Source organism: Ailuropoda melanoleuca, chromosome 6, assembly GCF_002007445.2.
Source record: "Ailuropoda melanoleuca isolate Jingjing chromosome 6, ASM200744v2, whole genome shotgun sequence".
Taxonomy (NCBI): domain Eukaryota; kingdom Metazoa; phylum Chordata; class Mammalia; order Carnivora; family Ursidae; genus Ailuropoda; species Ailuropoda melanoleuca.
Window position 1 is genome coordinate 104,065,659 of NC_048223.1, and position 25,023 is coordinate 104,090,681.

The window sequence follows — 25,023 nt, forward strand, 5'->3', positions numbered from 1 at the left end:
GGTATTTTTCAGAGGATTGGAAGTGAGAGAGAAGTTAAGAATGAGGCCTAGGTTTTTGGTTTGAACAACTGGGTGAATGTTGATAACATCCTTTTCCCCAATAAAGGAGGAACAGATTTTGAGAAATTATATAAAGCTGGTTATACTTGGTAGACATCCTGGTAGAGGTGTTAAGTAGACACTTGGATATGTAAATCTGGAATGCAGAGCAGTGATGGGATGGACACAAATAAGGGTCATCAGCAGATAGGTGATATTTAAAACTTCGAAATTAAATGGGATCATGACTCAAATGAGTTAGTGTCCAAGGAGAAGAGAAGAGATCTAAGAACGAAGATCAAGAGTTCTCTGACTTCAAGAGGTCACTGGAATGAGAGGAATTAGCAAAAGAGAATGAGGTGGAGTGGGCATTAAGGAGAAAAGCCAGGGAGGTGTGGTGGAAGCCAAGTGAAGAAATTGTTTCAAGAAAGAAGTTATCATAAATAAGATGAGGGCTGAGAATTGATCATTGGATTAAACCAAATGAGAGGTCATTGGAGATCTTCCTGAGTGGTTTCATTGGACAAGACTGATTTGGAGCGTGTTGAGGAAGAAGTGGAAATCGTGGATGGAAACCGTTCTTTCAAGAGTTTTGCTATGAAAAGAGGTAAAGAAATGGAGTGATAGCAGAAAAGAGGGGGGATCTGGGAAGTTTTCTTGGTTTTAAAGGTAGGAAGTATTTCAGGCTTTTAATGTGGCAGTAGGAGTTGTCAGCAGTTGGGGAGAAGATAGGGAGAGCCCAGTGATGGAGGGGATAGCCTGACCCCAGCGTCACCTCTGTGGGCCCCTTCTAAATCATGTAGAGGTAGCAGTCTGGGAGGGATAGTTTTACTAGGAGGAAGTATCAAATGTTGTATGCAAGATGAAACATTGGAAAGAACTGAAATGTCTAACAGCTATGGAACAGTTATGTCTAATAGATATGTAACAATTATGGCTATACAACATAGGACTATTTAGCCACTAAAAATCATTATAAGATTATACGTTAATGTAGAGAGATTTTTAAATTTTTAAATTCCAGTATAGTTAATATACAGTGTAGTTTCAGGTGTACAATTCCATATCACCTGGTGCTCATCATGGCAGGTGCACTCCTTAATCCCCATCACCTATTTTCACCCATCTCCCCACCCATCTCCCCTCTGGTAACCATCAGTGTGTTCTCTAGAGTTAAGAGTCTATTTTTTGTTTAGTCTTTTTTTTCCTTTTGCTTTTTTTTTTTCCTTAAATTCCACATATGAGTGAAATCCTATGGCATTTGTCTTACTCTGATTGACTTATTTTGCTTAGCATTACACTCTCCAGCTCCATCCATGTTCTTGCAAATGGCAAGATTTCATTTCTTTTTGACGGCTGAATATTATTCCTGTGTGTGTGTGTGTGTATGTGTGTATGTGTTTGTCACATCTTTATCCATTCATCTATCAGTGGACGTTTGGTTTGCTTTCATAATTTGGCTATTGCAAAAAATGTTGCTATAAACATAGAAATGCATGTATCCTTTGAAATAGTGTTTTTGTATATTTTGGGTAAATACGGAGAGATTTTAAAGACTTATGTGCAAAAGTATTTTTGTTGAAAAATGTAATACACTTTGGTAGAAAACAGTGTCTAAAAGGTAAGATTATGGGTGATTTTTAATTCCTTCATTAGACTAATTGTTTTCCAAATAACTTCATGTTTTCTCTACAGTGAGTATATATTACATCTTGTTTACAAGTCATTCTGAGTATCAGTGAGCTCAACCCATTTATATCAGTCATAAAATATTTCTATATTTTGACTCTCTAATCCATTGTTTCAAGTTTTCTGTCAATTTTTGCTTTCCCCTTTTCCTGTCATCTATTGGATAAATCCATTACTTCCCTATGTCAAAAGTTACACATTCTATTTTTTTAAAAAGATTTATTTATTTATTATGAGAGAGAGAGTATGCACATGATGGGGAGGGGCAAACAGAGGGGGGGAGAGAGAATCCCAAGCAGACTCCCTGCTGAACATAGAGCCTAACTTGGGGCTCATCCCATAACCCTGAGATCACAACATAGCCTAAATCAAGTTGGACGCTTAACCGACTGAGCCACCCAGGCATCCCTATTTTTATTCTTCTGGTAGTTGTCCTTAACTCCTAATTTGATAACATCCATACTTGTGTTTTTCTTTTTGTTTTTTAAAGAATTTATTTATTTTTGAGAGGAGAGTGCACACAAGCACGAGTGGGAGAGAGGGGCAGTGGGAGAAGCAGACTCCCGGCTGAGGAGGGAGCCTGATGTGGGGCTCGATCCCAGGACCCTGAGATCATGGACCTGAGCTGAAGGCAGATGGTTAACCGACTGTGCCACCCAGACGCCCCATACTTGTGTTTTTCCTATTGAAAATCTTTTTCCTATTTTAAACTTTTAAATGTATGTATTGACCCTGACATACTTCAAAAAAGACAAGTAACTTAGATGTTCTCCCCTTCCTCTCTACAACCCCCTTCCCACCATGTCCCCACAACCCAGTAAAAGTACTTTGACTTCTAAATAATTTCAATTCTGGAACTGCTGTGGATTTACTTTTTTTGCTTTGTTTTGGACCTCATTTAGACAACAGTAAACTTAGTACACTACTTATTTACCGTTACTTGCCATTTTTCTAGTGTAATCCAAAATAGATAGTTCTTCTTTCTAGAATGTTTCTAAGAAGCTCTCTGTGTGATAAAACTTCTGAGGCCTTGTATGCTTGAAATGTCTTCATTTTACCCTTGTATCTAAATGGTAATTTAAGTATAAATTGTAAGTTTGGAAATTTCCCGCCCCCCCTTATACCTTTGAAAATACCATCAATTTCTTGGAACCAGCATTGCCTTTGGGCCTTCTGCAGTCAGTCTGATTCTTGGTTACCCTTTATAAATGATTTACTTTTTCTAAAAATTCTTATTTTCTTTCTTTTTCATTCATTTCATTACACTGTAACTAGTTGCAAAACCCATCCCCCAATTTTCTTTTTGTTTTTTGAATCCTTTCAATCCAAAGTCGTACATCTCTTTCTAAATCTGGGGCTTCTCAGTTATTATTTCATTAGATACTCTCTCTCCTCCTGTCTCCTTCCCCGCCGCCAGGCCTCCTGTTACACAGCTGTAGTGACCCTTCCAGTGCTCTCCTCTGCCTGTTATGTTTCTTCACATGCTCCATCTTTCTGTCCCTCCCTCCTGTCTTCTAGGAGAGTTTCTTAACCGGATCTTTTGCTGTGTAGCCCAGCTCTTGGGTTCTTTATATCTCCGCTCTTACAGTTCACGTACCGTTAACTTGTACTCGGTTCTTATTTTAATGCCACTTGTTCTTGTTCCATGTTTCCGGGTATGGTCCCTCTTTGAAGCTCTTTGCTACTCTGTTCTTTTCTGTACTGAGCCATTAACTTGATTTTTGGCTGATATAGATGGTTTGATTTTGTTGTTTTTCTCTATAGCAGTTATGCCCCTGGGATAAGTTCATCCATTTGTCTGAGTTCTTTTCTTTTTTTTCCTGGAGCATTAGCCATCTGCTTTGTTGATGGCTCCCTGGACTCCCGTGCTTGTGCCTCTGAGAGCTTCCTCTGACAGTAGCCATCCCCTCACTTTGGCTTTGAGGGTGGCCGGGGAGTGGAAGGTACACACAGGGCTTTGCAGTTGGGCCTGTATTTAGCTGCTCCCCGGCCCAGCCCCCTTGAGCATACCACTCTGCTGCTGCTGGAGGGCTGTGAACATCGGGGGCCATCTGGAGAAAGTAACATCTCTGAAGAAGCTGCTCCCCTTCCCAGGCTTCTCCACGGCACCCGCTCTGGGCTAGCAGGGGCCTCTCCTCCCAGCTGAAATCTGGTGCCTTCTGTTGCCTCATGCTTTTCTCACAGCTCGTATGTTTCATTAACCTGTCTGGAATCTCCAAAATTGTGTTGGAAGCCCATCCTAGTTGGCCATCGTGTTGAAACTGTGTATAACACTTAAAAAAAGAAATGATTAAAGGGAAGGTAAAAAGATAGGGATGGAGGTATGTACACATTCCAGGTCTGTCTTTTAACGATGACCTCTTCCACAGCAAAAAGCAGTTTGGTTTTCTAGATAGGATAATACATTTCACTTTCAGCATTTTCATTTGAATACTTCGGATTTGATTTTAAACGAGTCAAGAAATATTTAATGCGTGTCTTCTCTGAGTGTTGGGAACTGTTTTCCAGCTTTGGGAATATAGCAGTAAATCAGATGAGAATCTCTGCCTTCCTGGAGCTTATAGAAGACAATAAACAAGATAAAAATACAAAATGTGTATTTCTTAGCTGGATTTAACACGGGCTGTGGTTTAGCTAAGCAAATAACGGGGAACGAGGGGGTCTGGGAGTTTAGGGTCTTATTAAAATGATTGACAGTGGAATGAACTAAAGCTAGATTGGGAGGGGAAGTGGGCGTGAGGTTGGTAGGCATGTTGCATTAGAGGTGAGGCCAAGGAATGTTGGAATTGGGGTGCTAACAGGAGTGATGTAAATAGATGGGAGGTGGTGGTTAGAGAAGAGGTGTTTGGAATTAAGATAATGGCAGGGTTGCAGTAATAGTGAATGACCAGTTCAAGGGAGTGGCTACGGAAGAAAGTGAATAGTTAGGATGGACAATAAGAACATAGGAGGAGAGAGAGACTTCTGTTTGTGCCCGTGATTGAGTAATGGGGACCATATTTACTCCCCTTTTATAAAATACATTTAAAAAATTTTTTTGAGATAGCATGAGCAGGAGGGAGAGGGAGAAGCAGGCTCCCTGCCAAGCAAGGAGCCCGATGTGGGGCTCGATCCCAGGACCCCAGGATCATGACCTGAGCCGAAGGCAGACGCTTAACCGACTGAGCCACAAAAGCGCCCCTACCCTCCTTCCTTAAACAAGTAGAAAACTATATGAGGTATATTGAAATAACTGTTTTCAGACAATGGACAATGTGTAATACAGGAAAATGATCCCTGAGAGCAGGTGAGCCCTGTGATTGTCCTAACTTACTACCTGGAGGTCATAGTATAGGCAGGGGCAGCCTAAACAGGGCCTGGCAATCTCCCTGAGTTGGGGGCAGAGTTGAGAATTCAGGGCAATCTAAAAGACAGGAATTGACAGAATATTGGAAAATCAGTAGAGCTTTAGAGACCCACTGGGGGCTCTCCCGAGTCTTCAGTAGAGTACTACTGAAGGTACCTGTGTGAGGGAGCCATACAAGGCTGATTTAAAAAAATAATAATAGGGGCGCCTGGGTGGCACAGCGGTTAAGCGTCTGCCTTCGGCTCAGGGCGTGATCCCGGCGTTGTAGGATCGAGCCCCATGTCAGGCTCCTCTGCTGTGAGCCTGCTTCTTCCTCTCCCACTACCCCTGCTTGTGTTCCCTCTCTCGCTGGCTGTCTCTATCTCTGTCAAATAAATAAACAAAATCTTTAAAAAAATAATAATAATAATAGTAAGGGATGATCTTGGAGTCCTGGGCTGCTTGTGGTGACTGGCATAAAGGACCTGATGGAATTAGGCCTGCCGGTTTCCAGGGAGACGGCGGTGGAGAGGCTGTGAGTATTGTGTGTGGGGCAGAGAGCACAAGCATCTTGCCAAAGCTCTAAGAGTTCGGAGTTCCCATTTGCCGTTGATGATGGAGGAGGTCTGCAGGGGGATTGTCCTACTCCCGAGACTTAAAATTCCCCTTGACCTGCTGCTTCACTTGACTCCTACTGACGGACACGTGGAGTCCTGTGGGGAGTTGGACTTACCTTCCAAGAATCATGTTCATGTCATCCTTTTCCTAGGGACTTTTTTCCCCAGAAGAAGACACCTCTAATGTATGGTTTCAAAACAATTCATTTAACAGAATGTGTTTTCCAGCAAATTGACTAGAAAATGTTGGTTCCTTTAAGAATTGCTTCCACTGTTTATATGTATATATGTGTATGTGTGTGTTTGTGTATTTTTATATATGCATATATTAGATACATATTTTAGTACTAATTTCAGCCTAAAGATAGTTGACTAAGATCAGTTCTTCGTAAAGGAGACTTTCCGAGGCCCAGTTAGAACTCCATTCATCTCTGTGTTCCTTGACCCAAATACATAGAAGGCACTCAGTAAAGATTTGTTGAGTAAATGTATTTCAGGTAAAATGTGGCATTCTGAGTGATTGAGGCCTTCATGTGGGTTTTGTCGTGGGTACTGAGGCCACCAAGCTTGTGACTTACGTACGGACTTGTGAGACTGTGCCCCTGCCCTGTCAGCCAGGCTTGCTGAGTTGGAACCTTCTTACTGGGTTTGTGGAAGTCGGCTGGAAATTCTTCTGTTAGGAGTGATAGGGAAGAATGCCTGATGGCGTACACGTCAGGCTAGTGGCTTAAGGTAAGAGAAGAGCAGAGCACTTTCAAGAGCCTCGTGTCCTAAAATTGAGACCTTTTCATTTCATTTATCTTTGAAACAGGTAATACATTCACATTCTTCAAAACTTAGAAGGCTCAAAACTGTAAAGCCTCCCCCTCCCACCCCTGTTGGCAAGTTGCCTGGCGAGGCATTCAGTTCCCCCTTCCTAGAGGCGACCATGGTGTGACCTCATAAAAGATGAGGTGACCTTTCAGGTGATGGATCAGGTTAGGAAACTAGAGCAGGAGGTGCTTAGTAAGTTAGTCATTATTGTATGCCAAGCAATGTGCTGAATAGTTTATATGTAATTTAATCTTCATAACAGTCCCTTGAGGAATTGTCTTCGTCTCTCGTGCTTTGTGTCCTGCGCTCAAACCTCTTTCTGCTCCATCCTTGTCGGCCGATTTTAACTGCTTCTTTGTTTTTCTGCAGACCATCTTCTCGTCCTCCCCTGTGACAGCTGAAATGTCCCTCTGTTAGGATCTTGCTCCGGTGGTGGGTTGGAACTGGCTCCTTCCCGCTTGAAAGCCTGAGGGTACTCTGTCTTCCCAGCTGTGTTCAGTGACCTCCTGTTGGTAACTTGGATCAGTCATAGTAGGAATATTTACACCATGGGAACTGGCCGATGCTACAAGTCCGGGCTGTTTTTTCCAGAGAGCTGGTTGTTAAACATTTATCAACACACCACTGGATCCTCCTCCCTCTTAACTTTTGTTGTTTAATGAACCAGCTAAAGGTAACTGAAAGATGGAATTTTTAAAAACCACAAAGACATACCTTAAATATGATTTTTTTAAAAGTTTGCAATCATTTGACAAACTGTTTAAAACTTTTGCTCATGACAATGTTCAAAAATGCAAAAAAGTTGAAAGACTAGTATATTGAATGTTCATATACCTGTCTCCTGGATTTGATAGTTAATGTTTTTTCCTGAACCACTTCACCCTGAAATGCTGAGTGTATTTCTCCTACATAATCCTAATTCCATCATCATTAAGAAATTTATAGTTCTCCAAAATCATGTTTCTCCCCCCCATCCATACTCATATTTTTCTAATTGTCGATTTCTAAAAAATGTTATTTACAGTGTTTTGTTGTTTTTTTTTTTTAAGATTGTATTTTTAAGTTATCTCTATACCCAATGTGGGGCTTGAACTCACGACCCCAAGATCAAGAGTCCCAGGCTCCACCGACTGAGCCGGCCAGGGGCCCCTATTTTTTTTCCTTTTTTTTTTCTGACAAGGATTCAATCAAGATTTGTATATTGGTTTTTGTTGTTCTCTTTTTCTCTTTTAAGCTAGAATAACCCTCTTCTCCCACAGTTTTTTCCTGACATTGACTGTTTTCAATTTTTTCTAAGTTTCAGACATGTACAGAAGGAGAAAAAATAGGCAATAAACCACAGTATACCCAACACCAATTCAGTGACTGTCAGAATTTTGCCACACTTACCTCATTTATCTTGTTTCTTCACCAGAATATTTTAAAAACAAATTCAAGACATCCTGTTGTTTCACCCCCTGGTAACTCTAAAAAATACATTTTCCTATGTAACCAAGTTGGTGGTTATAAAACCCCAAACAAAATTAATAATGACATTGACTTTTTAAAGAAACAGGCTAGTTCTTTGGTAGTGTCCTCGATTTGGGGGTTTCTGCGATCGTTTCCTCGCCATAACATTTAGTTTCTCTATCCTGAATTTACCATATGCTGAAAATTAGGTTCGAGTTTTTGATTAAATACTTTTGGCAGGAATGTTTAATAGAGGATGAAAGGTGCTTCAGAGCCCATCAACATCAGGTAGCACGTAAAGTCTGATTTCCCACTATTGATGATGGTAAATTTGATCACTTGATGAAGGTGGTGACTGCCCGTTGTCTCCATTGTCAGCATAGGTTTTCCTCTTCGGGATTAGCAGTAACTTGGAGCAGTGCTTTGGCACCACATGAATGTTCTCTTCTCCAGCAACCTTTCCCTTAATGGTTTGAGCAGCCATTAATGTTCTTTGCCTGAATTGGTTTATTGCAGCCGGCGTTGGAAAGTAGGACTGCTCTTCTTCTGACACCGATCCAAGGCATTTTCTTTTGTGGGTGGGTTCACTGATTGGTGTTTCCTGTAATGGTGTATGAACCCCATCCATAATTTATCTTCTCTTAATTCTCGAAATCTTCTCTACACTTGAATTGTCTTCTTAAATGGACAAGCAATACAAGCTTTTTTGAAGCTGTACCAGTGTAGAATCTTTCCAGACTTGTCCTCACATTTCATAATTCTCTTGGCCACTCATAAATCACTCTCAGTTTTTGAGGATTTTTTTTCCCTTTATGTTTTAATTTTATGTTAGTTCGAGCANATTCTTCTGTTAGGAGTGATAGGGAAGAATGCCTGATGGCGTACACGTCAGGCTAGTGGCTTAAGGTAAGAGAAGAGCAGAGCACTTTCAAGAGCCTCGTGTCCTAAAATTGAGACCTTTTCATTTCATTTATCTTTGAAACAGGTAATACATTCACATTCTTCAAAACTTAGAAGGCTCAAAACTGTAAAGCCTCCCCCTCCCACCCCTGTTGGCAAGTTGCCTGGCGAGGCATTCAGTTCCCCCTTCCTAGAGGCGACCATGGTGTGACCTCATAAAAGATGAGGTGACCTTTCAGGTGATGGATCAGGTTAGGAAACTAGAGCAGGAGGTGCTTAGTAAGTTAGTCATTATTGTATGCCAAGCAATGTGCTGAATAGTTTATATGTAATTTAATCTTCATAACAGTCCCTTGAGGAATTGTCTTCGTCTCTCGTGCTTTGTGTCCTGCGCTCAAACCTCTTTCTGCTCCATCCTTGTCGGCCGATTTTAACTGCTTCTTTGTTTTTCTGCAGACCATCTTCTTGTCCTCCCCTGTGACAGCTGAAATGTCCCTCTGTTAGGATCTTGCTCCGGTGGTGGGTTGGAACTGGCTCCTTCCCGCTTGAAAGCCTGAGGGTACTCTGTCTTCCCAGCTGTGTTCAGTGACCTCCTGTTGGTAACTTGGATCAGTCATAGTAGGAATATTTACACCATGGGAACTGGCCGATGCTACAAGTCCGGGCTGTTTTTTCCAGAGAGCTGGTTGTTAAACATTTATCAACACACCACTGGATCCTCCTCCCTCTTAACTTTTGTTGTTTAATGAACCAGCTAAAGGTAACTGAAAGATGGAATTTTTAAAAACCACAAAGACATACCTTAAATATGATTTTTTTAAAAGTTTGCAATCATTTGACAAACTGTTTAAAACTTTTGCTCATGACAATGTTCAAAAATGCAAAAAAGTTGAAAGACTAGTATATTGAATGTTCATATACCTGTCTCCTGGATTTGATAGTTAATGTTTTTTCCTGAACCACTTCACCCTGAAATGCTGAGTGTATTTCTCCTACATAATCCTAATTCCATCATCATTAAGAAATTTATAGTTCTCCAAAATCATGTTTCTCCCCCCCCATCCATACTCATATTTTTCTAATTGTCGATTTCTAAAAAATGTTATTTACAGTGTTTTGTTGTTTTTTTTTTTTAAGATTGTATTTTTAAGTTATCTCTATACCCAATGTGGGGCTTGAACTCACGACCCCAAGATCAAGAGTCCCAGGCTCCACCGACTGAGCCGGCCAGGGGCCCCTATTTTTTTTCCTTTTTTTTTTCTGACAAGGATTCAATCAAGATTTGTATATTGGTTTTTGTTGTTCTCTTTTTCTCTTTTAAGCTAGAATAACCCTCTTCTCCCACAGTTTTTTCCTGACATTGACTGTTTTCAATTTTTTCTAAGTTTCAGACATGTACAGAAGGAGAAAAAATAGGCAATAAACCACAGTATACCCAACACCAATTCAGTGACTGTCAGAATTTTGCCACACTTACCTCATTTATCTTGTTTCTTCACTAGAATATTTTAAAAACAAATTCAAGACATCCTGTTGTTTCACCCCCTGGTAACTCTAAAAAATACATTTTCCTATGTAACCAAGTTGGTGGTTATAAAACCCCAAACAAAATTAATAATGACATTGACTTTTTAAAGAAACAGGCTAGTTCTTTGGTAGTGTCCTCGATTTGGGGGTTTCTGCGATCGTTTCCTCGCCATAACATTTAGTTTCTCTATCCTGAATTTACCATATGCTGAAAATTAGGTTCGAGTTTTTGATTAAATACTTTTGGCAGGAATGTTTAATAGAGGATGAAAGGTGCTTCAGAGCCCATCAACATCAGGTAGCACGTAAAGTCTGATTTCCCACTATTGATGATGGTAAATTTGATCACTTGATGAAGGTGGTGACTGCCCGTTGTCTCCATTGTCAGCATAGGTTTTCCTCTTCGGGATTAGCAGTAACTTGGAGCAGTGCTTTGGCACCACATGAATGTTCTCTTCTCCAGCAACCTTTCCCTTAATGGTTTGAGCAGCCATTAATGTTCTTTGCCTGAATTGGTTTATTGCAGCCGGCGTTGGAAAGTAGGACTGCTCTTCTTCTGACACCGATCCAAGGCATTTTCTTTTGTGGGTGGGTTCACTGATTGGTGTTTCCTGTAATGGTGTATGAACCCCATCCATAATTTATCTTCTCTTAATTCTCGAAATCTTCTGTACACTTGAATTGTCTTCTTAAATGGACAAGCAATACAAGCTTTTTTGAAGCTGTACCAGTGTAGAATCTTTCCAGACTTGTCCTCACATTTCATAATTCTCTTGGCCACTCATAAATCACTCTCAGTTTTTGAGGATTTTTTTCCCTTTATGTTTTAATTTTATGTTAGTTCGAGCATTTTTTTTTTTTAAGCAACCTGCTTTTGCTGCTTCTTTCCAGAGGATTCATCATAGTTGCCATAGAAACAACAACTCGGTTTATTGTCCTTAGTTTCTGTAATTTTTAAGTTATGTAGTTGCAGCATCAAGTAAGTACAGATGTCGTAAATAGGTTTGGGAGCAAAAATAACCAATTCTTAGTAAACATTCTTGTTAATCTATGGGAGTAGAGGATGCAGAGTACTAGACAGTAGCCTACTAGCCAAAAGCATTCCGTGTGCTTCGCAGGGAGAACGGAACGAGTCCGTTCATCAAGTTGTTACGCGGAGGTCAACTTAAGAGAGCATCTACCATGTTGTAATTTTACTTGCCTTGTCTTCCCTATTAGACTTCCAGTTCCTTGAGACTAGTCTTATTTGTAGGTGTTTTTGTTTTAATCCCTAGTGCTCAGTACAGTGCCTAGCCTGCAGTGGGTGCTCAGTAAAAGCATAGGATGAATGAATCCATGACCAGCACCAGAGGGGACCTCAGGTGACTTCTGATCTTAAACGTAGTAATCTTGGCAGTATCTTTGCAAACGTCAGGGTTGGTGTGGTCATTGCATATAATCTGGTCTTTCATCGGTGTTTCCTCTTCTCATTCCCTCAATCTTTGAGTCTTTCTCTGCTCTGTGCCAGCTTCCTTGACTTTATTGTGTATTGCAAGTCACCTGTGTCTGTTCCCATTCCAGTTTCCTGACAAAGATGCAAAAAATGTATGACGGTTTTGCTGCCATGGCGCTATGCACAAAGGGAGAGGAGATTCTGAGGAAAATACAAAATAGTTCCTTAGTTCTCTAATCTAGAGTTTAACCAATCCCAGGAACTGAAGTCTTCTGTTTCTTCACAGAGGAAATATGACAAAGGCAGTGGCCGTACAAGCTTCCTTCATGGGCCGCCCTCCCCACTGCCTCATCCAGTAAGCGGGAGCAACTACTTCTAGAGGTGAGAGGGGAGGGAGGACAATCTCCATAACCCATTTGATCCCCCTAGCTGCAAAATTTTGGTTTTGAGAAACAGAGTGAACGATCTGTGGAGTTGCTACATTGACGGACTTTAAGACAAAGCTACAGGGGATTGAATGCTCAGGTGATAGAAGTTATGCTCTTTGATAGAAGCCTATAACCTGTATTTTTTACAAGCTGCTCGTAGCTGAATAATCCCAGTGATCCGGAGAGTCTGTTTCTATAGATACTAAAAGGTATCAAACAGGTACATCTGAGATGATTTTTAACTTCCAGAACCAGGAGAAAGTTGATCAGTAACACAGTCCTTACTCATTCTTTACTTACTGTGTGCCAGGCACTGTGTTAAATTTTACATTTTTATCATTCAGTTTTCATCGTGAACTTAGGATTTATCTCTACTTTACAGATGACTAGTCACACCAGAACCAAAGGATCCAAACCCAGATCTGTCCAAATTTAGTTCAAGACCCTTAAGCACTGATGGGATTTGCTGAGGTCCCATCATCTATATTTGGACCCTACAATCTGTGACTCACAGGGAGGATCAGTGACCAAGGATGACCTAGAGATTCTCAGTGTTATGTCAGGACCTGTGGTGATGTTCTTATCCGGCAGTTGTAGTACCTTCTCCCAGAAGGCCTAAGGCGTGTTTGTTGTCATTTTTACTGAGGGGGCAGATCCCTCAGAAGGTTGGTCTATTCTTGAAGATCTTTACATAAGCAAATGACAGTTCTTTTGAACATTCATTCGGTAAGCTAAATGCATATTGTTTCTTAGTCCTATTTGAATGTGAGTCTTGGTTTCCAGGCTGCGTTCATATTGTATGTTTAAGAAGACAATGAAAATTCTTTGAAGAGCTTCTCACTCGATGGGAAGATAGTCTCAAACTCAACAGGGTTTGATTTCTACTTGTTTTTAAAGCTGGCTTTATTTGGGGACAAATTCTATTGTAACTTATCTAGAACTTGGTGCCTTAGGAGTTAAAATAGTAAAATCAGTTAAATTAAATAGGAAATGAGTCTTTTATGTACAGGGCCTTAGATCAGTTAACAGTTGGTCACTCTTCTGGGAAACAGTTGCTAAAATTATAACCAACCAGTAGTCACTGGCCTCGTTTACTCCATTGTGTCCTAGGAAGAAAAACAATCTTATGACAAGAGCTTGCGAAGATAATTCCATTTTTTCCTACTCCTCTTCATCTCCCCTCCCATTTTCTTATGATTAATTGGAGCTTTTTTTTTCCCTTTTTTGCTTTTATTGAAAGTATTATATACCAGACACTGTGCTAGCTAGCTTCTGAGGCTTTCGATATAAAAGAGAACTCTTGCCTTCAAGAATCTCATGGTATAGAAGAGAGAGAATTAGAAGACAGGATAATAAATGAGCTGGTGGAGCGAGTGAAGTCTCTGTGGAAACACGACAACCGAACCCAGCTGGCATAGACAAGATTAGGAAGACTTCCAGGATGAGAGGATACTTGAAGTGTGTCTCAGAGGAAGCGTAATAGGAGAGGCACCAAGGGGAGAAGGTGTTCTTGGCAGAGGAAACCGTGAAACCACATATCTAGTTTGGAGAATGGCAAACTACACGCTCTGACATGGAATGAGAAAAGGTGTAGGAGATGAGGCTAGAGGAGTCGTCCTGGGAATCCTGTCAAGGGTGCTGTAGGCCATTCTGAAGCATCTAAACTGTCTTCAGTGTGATGGGCAGCCATCGAAGATTCGAAGCAGGAAAATAATGTGTTCAGATCTGCTTTGTACGAGACATTTGAAGGTTGTTGTGGTTCAAAGACCCATAGTGAGGACCTGTGACCCAGGTGAGCTGGTAACGGGGTTGGAGATTACTGGAGGGATTCAGTAGATACTTAGAAGCGGTCTTAAATGTAGAAGTCAGCACAGTGTTTGGCAAGCAATCTGTCCTAGCAGGGTGAAACTAGAGGAAAAGGAGGAATTGGAGACAACTCCCACAGCTTTACATTTGCTAGAAGTTGTGGTGCCGTTAGTCAGCGAGAGGAATGGAAGTGGAGGAACAGATTGGTGAACAAGGTGATAGATTCCGTTTTGGATGCGTTGAACTTGAGATGTCCAGAGGATGAGTGAAGAGGATCAAGTAGGCGATTGGAATATTTTTATATCTCTGTCTGCAGTTGAGGAAAGAAGGTTAGACTGGGGATGGTCATGGTTTATAGATTTGAGAGTTTTCAGTCTGTGGGTTAGGTCTGCTTTTGTTACCATTACCTGTTGACTACATGGTGGAAAGCAGCTTGACCATAAAGCTAATTAAGCTTAGGGTTAAGTGCTTCTCACATGCGGGGTCCTGGGAAGGGCTCTAGCAAATGTGTTTACATGAGCCTGTGTTTTTGTAAAACTTGCAAAGTCCAGATATGATAACAACAATTGGTCAGAATTGTTCTCTTGCCTCTGAGTTACCCTCTTTCACTCTCCCGTCTGGTGATGTTGGAATGGTCCCAGGCATTTTTTTTCTTCTTTTTTTTTCTCTTTTTTCTTTGCTCTTTCTTTTTCTTTCTTTTCTTTTCTTTGCAATCCAGCTGTGGAGAGGTTGAGCTGGAAATCCATGTAGTTTGGGTTTGCAGTCACTCTGATGTGTAAGTTGCTGCTAGCCAACCCAGCATGGGAATGACATGGAGAAATACTGCCCATTGTGACACACACATGTGGGACCAGCATTCATTGTGTCAAGATACAAATGTGTCCTAACACACCTGGCACTGGACTCATGGAAATAGAAAAGGGTGAAATGAATGAAGCCAGAGACTGGTGGGTAGGAAAACTTCCCACTACACCTGATGATATCTTAGCCTGAACTCTGGCCTGATACACAAGCTTGTACACAGAGAAGTTTATTTGGAATGGGATCCCAGGGAACAAGAGTTCAGGACAGAGGAAGTGAAATGGGAAGGAGGGAAAGAAGTACAAGGACGGAATAGTGCATTGGCTATGGCTACAGGCAACAGGTGTTCTCTCCTACCTAGGACGTTTTGAAAAGCCTTATGAAATGCTCCTAGAACTGTGCTCAGTACAAAAGGAGGAAGTATCCTCCCATGGGCATTGGTTCTTCCCCATTCTGGATTGTATGTGCATAACTGCAGATGGGCTGCAAGGGAAGTCCCGTGGCAGAAGCAAGCAGCACATTGGGCTGTGCCATGAGTCGGATGACAACATGGTGTCTGCCTGCCTGGATTGCGTGAGCAGAAAGCCAGTCTGGATCTGCGTGGAGCTGGCCGCTCAGGCAGTGGAAGGTGTAAGCAGCGGGGTCCTACAGGACTGTGAAGTGATGCTTAAGCGGTATCAATGTTGACAAAAGATTCTATTCTCATTCATTCCTAGTCCAACATTCTCTCTTTTTAGGATTACTTACAGTAATGTACCATATGCGGTTAAAAGTCTTTTTTCCTTTTTGATGAGAATTACACAAAATAGTCTTGTTAGAGTTAGTATTTGTAGGACACAAACTTGTAATGTTACTACGAGTTTCAGTCGGCATGCTACTGTTACCTGTTTCTCACCAGAATTTTCCCATATACATGTAGTTTATGCAAATGGAATCATACTGTGGCTGATAGTCCAGGTTTTTTCCCTTAATGTATTTTAGATAGCTTTTCATAATAATTTACATAGGTCTACTTTGATTTTTTTTTTTAAATAGCTGCATAGTAATTCCATTGCGTGGATGGACTAGAATTTATTTAACCAGGCTTCTATTGGTGAATATTTAGGTGGTGACTCTTTCCTCATAGAAAAACCTCTTTTATCTCCAACACAATTTTCAGAGATATGGGGGGGAGATACAGATAATGGGGACGGTGAAAAGGAGAAATTGTGAAGGAATTTATAATAGAAAATGTTGGGCTTTTTTTTTTCTTTTAAGATTTATTTAGAGACTGCACGAGCGTGCACTTGTGAGCATGAGGGTGGGGGAAGGGCAGAGGGAGAGAGAATCTTAAGCAGACTCCATGCTGAGGGGGGAGCTGAGTGCTGAGCTCCATCTCACGACCCTGAGATCACAACCTGAGCTGAAACCAAGAATCAGATGCTTAACCAACTGGGCCACCTAGGCGCCCCGGTAAATGTTTGGTTTTAAAGTCATCTTTTTTTCTCCTCTATAATTACAATGATGTGCTTGAGGTTTCCAGGGACAGGAAACAGAGGAGTAAAATGGTAGGACTTTTCTTGTCAGGACAATAAGGAAAATCTCAGAATACTTTCGCCTGCTTCATTTTTTTTTTCAAGTTGATTATTTGCACAAAATTTCCATGCAGGATTAATACATTGGATAAGAAATTGAACTATATGGTCTAGTTTTCCCTCAACTTTAGGACTCAGTGACTTTTGATAATCTTGGAACCTTTTCCCTCCTCCTTTCACCTGTTCATTAACGAGATAATATGTAATTATTAACTGTACAGTGTAATAACAATCCCACCTCCTCGTTCCAGCTTGAGATCCTCAGGAAGGACTTCGTGAAAAGGAGACTTGAGTGAGAAAGGGGATAGGTCTCTCTTTAACAAAACCAGCCCTTAGTTTCCCCTTTAAGCGGGTTTAAAAAGAACGGGTGCCTGCTCAGCCCTTTCCTTAAAATGCTGCTCCTAGAGCAAATGGATGGTGTGGCTTGATTGATCTGCAGTGGTTTTTTAGCACTTTGCAAGACTTAGATAATTTTTGTTCACTCTGAACATCGCAAGATGATCGTGTTTTTATATGTGACCTGGTGTCCTTACCAGTCTTGTCTACTGTGTTGTAGAAATCATCCAGGAAATTTAGTTGAGTTGCAATCAAGAGGGTTGGACTACAAAACAGAGTTCTAAATGATGATTGGTCCAAAAAAGTAAGACACAAGGAAGGAACAGAAGAGAAAATCGTAAAATTAAAACACTGATATTTGGCTTCAGCAGCAGAAGTATTTTTCTCTTTTTGCAATCTCCTGTTGGGTTTGATGGACTGCTGTGAATCTGTTGGACTATTACCTTACTGGTAGGATAAGTCCTCATCATCCAAAGGCTATGAGTCAGAAATAGACTCATAAGTTCTAAAATAAATACCAGAGTTCTATAGAAGAACTACCTGTCTCTTGGGAAAGATGAGAAGGTTCCCATCATCTCTCCCTGAAAGCCATCTTTTGTCTTAGCCATGTTTTCCATTGCTGATTATTTACTAGGAAAACATTCCAGTGAGTGTACAGTGAGTGTTACCACCAAAAAAGTTGAAGTGGAGATGCCCGGCATGCCTCACTATTTATAAGAAAAATATTTCCTCAAAAGATGGGAAAATCCCAAGTCTTTAAATACTCTGGGAGAGAGGAATAATGGAAAAAACTCTTCAGTTTCTATTCTGTTGATTCACGAGAGTTTCTCACAAATCATTTGGATGGGCCATTAAGTCACAGAATGGCTGGAATCTTATATTAATTGCCTTACTTTGGGTTTCTGGCTAAAGCATCTGGAAGCAAAACTGAAGGCAAGCAAGAAAACCCAAGCAGGCGGGGTATGGGAATGAAAGCCGTCTATTGTTTTCAGCCCAGAACCCTAACTAAGACTGTCCAGAGTCAGTAGGGAAGATCACACCCCAGCATGGTTTGCAGCTCTTTTTGACAGGTGGAACTTCTAGCCCTCAGAAAGTCTTCACCCTGCTTTTAAGGCCTTCCAACTAATCAAGTCAGGCCCAGCCACCCTCAAAGTTAACCCATTAGGGACTTGAATTGTATCTGTGAAATCCCTTCATTGCCGCACCTAGGTTAGTGTTTAATTGAATTTCTGGGGACTATTACCGATCCAAGTTGGCACATCAGAATTCCATCCCATCAAGAGAAACCAAAGAGGAGCTGCCTGGAAAACGATACCACCGCCAGGTGCCTCTGCAGACGTGTGTTAATCCAGGCTTATTTCTCTACTAATCGTGAAAAAGAGTCCTATCTGAGCAGTCAACGGTTCCAGAGCTGCCTACCCGTGTGCCTCAATCAGGGAAGCCTAGTGAGCTAATCTTGTCAGGATTAGACCCTGCCCACCCCCTGCTCTTAAGTTTTCAAAAGTTGTGGGTAAAACAAGTTTTTGTTGACTAAGAAACGTTTTCCTATTGATGACCATTTTGTGAGCTTTTTAACATTTGCTTAAACTTAAAAGCTACAGCTTAAGTGTCTCTGCCAGTAGAAAACGAAGTACTTATTTCACCAGAGGAACGATTAAAACGATCTGTTTCGGGGAGGGGGAGACACGAGAGATCCTTGTGGGGATGGACATGTTCTGTGTCGTGGCTGAGGCAGGGTCCGTGTCCTGGTTGTGATACTGTGCTGTGGTTTTGCAAGATGTTACCATTGAGGAAACTGGGTAAAAAATATATGGGATCTTTGTTTTTTCTTAAAACTGCCTATGGATGTACAGTTATCTCAAAATAAAATCCTAGTATAACAATGATCCATTTTAAAAAGCAAATAATCCTTTTATAAGGGGAAGAATCATTTTCTAATCTTTTTTAAAAATAGTTTCCTTAAGAAGGTAGACACGTAAATATATTTGGTGCTCTGCCAGGAATAAGGCATATATACTCAACGTAGATTTGATGAATGGAAGAGGATATGCCTGACGGGAAAATTGGAGGGGACAGTTGAGTGTGTAGGGCTTAATCTTGATTCTTGACAAAACTTTTTTATATTAAGTTCTTAGATGAAATATCATTGGGCATGTTGTAAACAGATGGAGTCTCTACAATGATGACGACTGAGAGAAGATGTGGTTACAATTTAAAAACTAATGCCAGACAAGATCTGGGCCCAGAGGATACCTTTAAAAATGTGCAAGTGGTAGTTTCAGGACCAGTGAAATACCATTTATTTTTTTTTTTACCCCAGAGAGTTGTATAGATGGAAAATAAAAAATATGTTCAAAGGATTTAGATAAATTTGTGAGTTTATTCCATAAATATCTGTGTGCCTGTAATTGGCCAGGCAGGTGTCTGTGGCTTTACTATATTTCAGGAATTTTCCTAACATGTAAATGTGGTTGTCCTTCAAGGCAACCATGCCTTCTCCAAATCTCCACTGATACATCTCAAGATCTGAGAACCACATGGATTGGATTTTCTCAGCCTATGCTATTTCTGTTCTTACTGCATGAGAGATTGGTTGGAGTTCACTTTTCCATACCAGTCAGTATAATAAGAATAAGGTACAGTTATGAATGGGAAGGTGGAACCAAGCCCCGTTCAGATGTTAAGAAATGGATACGGATCACAGTGATTGCTATGTATAGAAATACGGATAACATACAGGGAGACTAGCTGTAGGTGCAGCATTGGAGCTGGGCCCTGGTAAATTTGGCCTGTGTGCTCTCACTACTGGCTCTCTGCACAGTGCCCAGGCCAGGACCCTGCTTTGCTTTTGGGAGGAAAAAAATCCTTTAGGGGCTGAGGACCTCAGTGAGTGGCAACCTCCTTACCCTGAGTTTGAGTGGCCAACGAATAGTAGGCCCGTTCCCCAAAAGCTCTGTCATCTGAGATAGATGACTAAAAGAGGTCTGTCCAGGACGTGGTCCTATTAGGAAATGTTATCTGTGTCAAAACCCTACCCTCACCACCCCCAACTTAAATATTTTAGGGAACCATGATTCCATGTTCAACCCCAGTAAACCACCACTCCCCGCCTCCACCGCCGCCCCCCCCCCCNCCCCCCCCCCCCGCAGACATGACCTAACTGGGAATGAGTTGGTGACTGAGATGACCCCACATGTCTGGAGTGGAGGAGTTGTCCCGCCAGAGAGATTTCAGGCAGCTGCTTACTGGTCGGCCACAGGAATTTTTGGAAGTAGTAAAACTTTTGGTAAAAGGGGGCTTTTGTCTCCCAGAATAGCAACAGTTATCATCACTTAAAACCAGTGATTTCTATATACAGCAAGTGCTTCTATATATATACTCATGTATTGTTTATATAGGACTATTTTAAGATCTGTGTCACATTTTTCTGGTGTATTTTATGGTGGGAAAATTCAATTGGAAAAAATGCATTTCACTCTGGTGGGGATGGTAAGGTAAAATAAGTACTCACACACACACACACACACGAATTTGTTGTTTTCAGTTTGGCTTTAAATGGTATAGAAATAGCTGGGTGATACAGCTCCTTAAGTGAAATTATGTTGCTTCTCCAGTTTAACCATTGTTCTCATGTTACATGATATCTTTCACCACATTAGAGAAGACCTACAAGGCATGTGTAAGAATTTACCCATGTTTTACTTACAAAAATTATGAGAAAATGGCTTTGTGTTTGTGTAATGTGGCTTATAATTCAGGGTACTTTTTTTCATAGCTGTTGAATTGAGAGGGAAATGGATGGGGGAAGGACCTATTAGGGTTAAGAGTAGTGTGGGTACAGAGACGCAGGCGCTCTGGCTGGGGGGTGATGGGGACTATGGTGGGGCAGCCCCAGAGGGGTGCGTTGTGGCAGTGAGGGCAGGGTTTAGGGTACTGTGGTGGCTGACCCCTTCTGAGAGATGTTCCTTCCTACCTGTGGCGTGGGTGGGCATCAGCGAGGTGCCGTGGGAGAGGGGTGTGAAGTGAGGAGCTCGGTCTAGCAGAGAAGACACCCCTTACTAGGGGGCAGCATGCGACTGTGCCTGATGAGAAATGCAGAGGATGCTGCGGGAGTTGAGAAATGGAAAAGACCGTTTCTACCTTTGGGGAGCAGAAAGGGCTTCCTGGGAAAGGTGCCATTTGGAGAGGAGTTCCAAGCGGGGGCAGCGATGACAAGCACTGCCAGGACCAGGACTGCGAGGAGAGCTGGAGTAAAGCCATCATGGTTACAACCGGAGGAAATCGGGTCATCTGCTGGCTGATGAGCACGTAGGAGGAGTATGGAGACAGAGGTGGGAGGAGGGGACTGTGGGGCCAGGGGCTGATGGCCTCTGAGCCCTACTCCACCAGGTTTTCTCCTTCACTCAGCAGGTGATGGGAAATGAACACCGTGGAATGGGATGGCGTGAGTGTTGCGAATGAGTGAGTCTTAGGTTTTTGGGAGCAGGGAAGAGGCAGGTGTTAGGGGATGTGCGAGACTTGGGTGGGGGTGGCTGGGAGGAGAGAGATACAAAGATGCATAAAGCCAAGGCCCCTGTCGTCCAGAAGGTGAAGGTCTCATCGGGGGACGGTTAACCTCGGGGAAGTTGGAGGAATGAGTGCAGGTAACAAGCTGTTGGGTGAGGGGCACAGGCACCATCGATGGCTTTCCAGTTCAGGGACTTGAAGGCTTCTGTTGAGTTCCACCCCCACCCAGGTGTCCCTTCTAGCTAAAACTCTTTGGTCTCCATTTGTGCCTCACATGACATGGTTTATACATCTTACAGGGCCTTGGTAGTTCTGTTCTCAGTTTGCCTCTGGTAAAATACAAAACCCAGACCTGAGCACAATGACGCAGATGTGGCTGAAGACAGGAGGAGTGTCGCTTCCCTTGTTCTGAGGTTGTAGTCCCACTTTATCATCGTGAGCTCGCAGGTTGCTGGATCACTGTGATCTCTATTTTGGGAGGGGTCTGCTGTCAATGAAGAGAAGGGGTTGGGGAATGGAGGTCCTCCCAGGGAGGCCACAGGCAGGCCTGTATCTGCCTTGGAACCGGCAGTGTGTTTATCCTACGTAAGCACTTCTGTCCCCTGCTCCGGGCTCCCTCCCGACCCTCCTGCCTCATTCACCATTGTTCTGCCGTGACCCTGCTAGTCCTTCTGGGCTGTAGTTCTGCAGGTATATGTATCTGTAAAGACTTAACTGATCTGTGCATCTTAGGTACTCTGTGTATTCATGCTTCATGAAAAAGGAAGAGGAAAAAGGTGAGAGAAACGAGGGAGGGAAGAGGCAAAGGCAGTTTCAGAGTTTTAAGCCTGGAAATCTGATGGTATTGTTTCTAGAAGTGGGTTCTTGGAGAGGGAGGTGTTACTTTGGAGAGGAAAGCCCAGTTTTGTCCTAGTGACACAGGCCTAGAAAGTGAAGGCCCCCTGGCAGAAGCAGTTCCTGTCTCCCCGTTAGCAAGAAGGGTTGGAGTGGAAGTCACACTGGACGGTGGGCATGGGTGGCAGTCCTTAGATGCTTCTTTCTTGAGCGTCTTTTGTCATTGTAATTGGCTTTCATGACCTTTTTGGCTGCATCTGATATTTTTGAGTCCTCTCTGCTTCTTGAAATAGTTTTTTTTTTTGGCTTCCAAAACCCCATTCTCCTCCTCCTTTGCCTACCCGCTGGCATGTCTCACCTAACCTGTCTACCATGGGACTGATTTCACCTTCAGACACAGGCCTTCCACAGCCCTCTTCAGTAATGGTGACTCCCTCCTTCCCATGGCTCGGGCTGAAAAACCTTAGAGCTGGCCTTGACTCTTCTCTCCTCTGCCCTACATTCAGCCCATCAGCCAAACCTGCCGCCTCTGTCTGACATACTCAGAATCTAAGTACTTGTCACCTCTGCTGTTAACACCTGCTCCAAGCCACCCTCCCCTCTCACTTAGATTCCTGAAATAACTTCTCTGGCTCTTCCTTCTCCCTGCCTCAGCCCTTCCCCACTGCCATCCTCCTCCTACCAGCTGCCAAGCCTCTTCTCACCTCAGCAGCCAGGGAGATCCTTTTAAAACAGTCCAGGTCATGTCACTCTTCTGCTCAGAACCTTCCAGTGACCTCCTGCCTCAGGGCAAAAGCTACCGCCTTTTTAATGGTTGTATGACCTGCACCTCCTCTTTACCTGCTTCCCTTTTGCTCACTCTGCTCCAGCCAGCCGCCCGGCTTCGCCTCCAGCCTCTCCCTCTTCAGGGCCTCTGTTACTTCTCCCGCCTGTCACACCTGGCCTGGCCCCTTACCTGTTCCATCTGGCTCCTCAACACCCTTCAGCTTTGCTCAGATGTCCCCTTATTAGTGAGGCCCTTGCCTGCTCATCCCGTACTAAATAATCCTGTCCTTACTTTTTGTTTTCCACGGAACCCAATTGGACATGCTTTCTTATTGTCTCTTCTCTTAGTGTCTCTCTCCCCGACTCGATACTTACACGGCATTGTGTTTTATGGGTTACAGATTATGCTCCTAGACTTCTCTCACTTGATCACGTGTGTTCATTTTTCGTAAAACAAGGCTCATTCTGGTTACACTTAAAGTGGATTCATTGACTTCTTGGCTGCTAATCCAAAAACTGACGTCTTTGGGGAGGACTTCAGTGTGGCCATTCAGACATCCTCCATCCCGTTTGGCTTTGCTCTTGTGGGACCTGAATTCCACTTTCTAGAGTTTTTATTTCTGTTGTCACTAGTTCCAGAGAATTCATTCTTGGGAACTTTGATTCCTGCTGAATGACTTGTTACAACTTTTATGTTTGTTGCACTGAGCATCCTTTACAAATGAAGGTCTATCCCATGCTTCCTGGGTCCTACCTTTGGTTAGCGAGGGCCTCCAGCATTGCAGCTTCGGGGAACAGTAGGCCACGTGCTCTCTGCTGGCCACGCCCCTGGGGTTGAGCAATGTAACAGTAACAATGATTGTACAGTGTTTGGCCTTTCTCCTCATTGAATCTTCCTGCTTGTTTTCTTCTTGCTGTTCGAGTGGACTTTTTGGACCCCACGGACTCTGTTTGCCTCGTGCTTACTTGAATGGGTCTGTTGGACTACTTGCTGTCACTCTCTGTTAGCACAGTGGTATCAGGTTGTTCCTGACCATTCTACTTCATAGACTCTCCTGGCTTTCTTCCTTTGCTACGTCAGCTTGTCTATCTGCCGCTCCATTTTCCCTCACTGACATCCAATTTGTAGGGAGAGCAAACGAGTTCATATTTTCATCAGGTACTCTTTGTCAGCCTCGTTACTGTCCTGCCTGGTTATTTCCATCAGCAGAAGGGATGGTACCTGTCTTTTAAAATTTGAGCCTAGAATTGTGGCAAGGTTAAAAGATGTGGGGGTGCCAACCTGCCACCACGCGGGGCTGGATTAGTGATCCGGAGAGAATATGCAAATAATAGACTGGGAGGTGGTGGAGCAGGAAGAGGCAGAAATTTGATGCCAGTTTTACTGTGTACAGATGGTTACTTAGCCCATCTTTTCATGGAGCCCAGCTCTCCCAAAGTCATCGGTGCAAGTGCCCTGCCTTGAGCGCACAGCAGTTAAAGAAAGATGGACAGTCTAGGTTACTACTGGATAATAACTTGCTTACAATTTTGGATTTGAGTAGAGATGTCTCATAGAACCCTATAGTCTGAAAACAGGCCTGCTTAGATTCCTTAAGCCTGACTTAGTGACCCATTTTTCCTCGATTTCTAGGACCAGATCAGGAGGAAGAGAGGCTAGGGGTTTGAATTTCAGGACAGTTCGAAGTGACTGGAATACCACAAGACCTCTTCTAGCTCGCCAGAAAGGGTTCTCTCCAAGTCCTATTTGTGTTCCATACACGGTTCATCAAGTGTATTTAATCTATCGATATTAGAAAGTTCTAGTGTTATTTAATGCCTGTAATTATATATTTTGCTGATTTCTGTATTTTCATCTCTTTGGAAGCTAAGTATCCATTAGTTCATAATCTTTTCTGGTTTCCCCAAAATTGCTTTTCTGCTTTTAATCCTGACTTATTCTTCCCACACTCAGGTTAAAAAGGATGTTATTTGAGCTCAGTTTTTCTGGAATTTCTCTATTGACGAGTTTACCTTTTCCTTTCGATCGCTCCATGGCTGATCCTGAAGACCACACTCACTGTGGCAAATGGTTAAAGTGGGGGCTACAGGCACTGTCCTGCTGTCCCCTCAAAGCGTGATGACAGGAGGGGTGTCTTTTTTTTTTTTTTTTTTTTTTTTTTTTTTTTTTTTTTTTTTTTGT

At 42.5% G+C, this 25,023-nt stretch overlaps 1 protein-coding gene across 4 annotated transcripts in view; it reads left to right on the plus strand.

The window, feature by feature from the left end:
* The window catches only part of CNNM2 (cyclin and CBS domain divalent metal cation transport mediator 2), a 150,588-nt gene that overhangs the window by 91,206 nt on the left and 34,359 nt on the right, over positions 1–25,023 (plus strand). The window contains exon 2 of one of the 4 annotated variants that reach the window (XR_004626254.1): positions 12,078–12,172. The exons of the other annotated variants lie outside the window; for them this stretch is intronic. The gene's annotated coding sequence lies outside the window, so the exon portion shown is untranslated. The remainder of the gene's footprint in view (positions 1–12,077; positions 12,173–25,023) is intronic. 4 annotated transcript variants of the gene reach the window in all.